Here is a 763-nt window from a genome sequence, read left to right as displayed (position 1 = left end):
CTTGACCAAATAAAAACCTAGCCTTTTCCCAATTTTAAGTCCTGGCAGATTTTAGCAACTTAGCACAATTCAAGTAATCAACCTACAGATGCGATTCTAAGAGTATAACAACAGAATGTAAAACAATTGCATATGAAGGTAAAGGGAGGAGTTTGGAGGGAGCAAACGCAATGTAGACACGGATATTTTTGGCGTGGTTCCGATAGGTGGTGCTATCGTACATCCACGTTGATGGAGACTTCAACCCATGAAGGGTAACGGTTGCGCGAGTCCACGGAGGGCTCCACCCATGAAGGGTCCACGAAGAAGCAACCTTGTCTATCCCACCATGGCCATCGCCCACGAGGGACTTGCCTCACTAGGGTAGCTCTTCATGAAGTAGGCGATCTCCTTGCCCATACAAACTCCTTGGTTCAACACCACAATCTTGACGGAGGCTCCCAAGTGACACCTAGCCAATCTAGGAGACACCACTCTCCAAAAGGTAATAGATGGTGTGTTGATGATGAACTCCTTGCTCTTGTGCTTCAAATGATAGTCTCCCCAACACTCAACTCTCTCTCATAGGATTGGATTTGGTAGAAAGATGATTTGAACGGAAAGCAACTTGGGGAAGGCTAGAGATCAAGATTTATGTGGTTGGAATGGAATATCTTGACCTCAACACAAGTGTAGGTGGTTCTCTCTCAGAAAATGTATGTTGGAAGTGTACGCATGTTCTGATGGCTCTCTCCACGAATGAAGAGTGGGTGGAGGGGTATGT

The sequence above is a fragment of the Triticum dicoccoides genome, chromosome 1A (assembly GCF_002162155.2).
Source record: "Triticum dicoccoides isolate Atlit2015 ecotype Zavitan chromosome 1A, WEW_v2.0, whole genome shotgun sequence".
Lineage (NCBI taxonomy): Eukaryota > Viridiplantae > Streptophyta > Magnoliopsida > Poales > Poaceae > Triticum > Triticum dicoccoides.
This window is presented reverse-complemented; position numbering follows the sequence as displayed.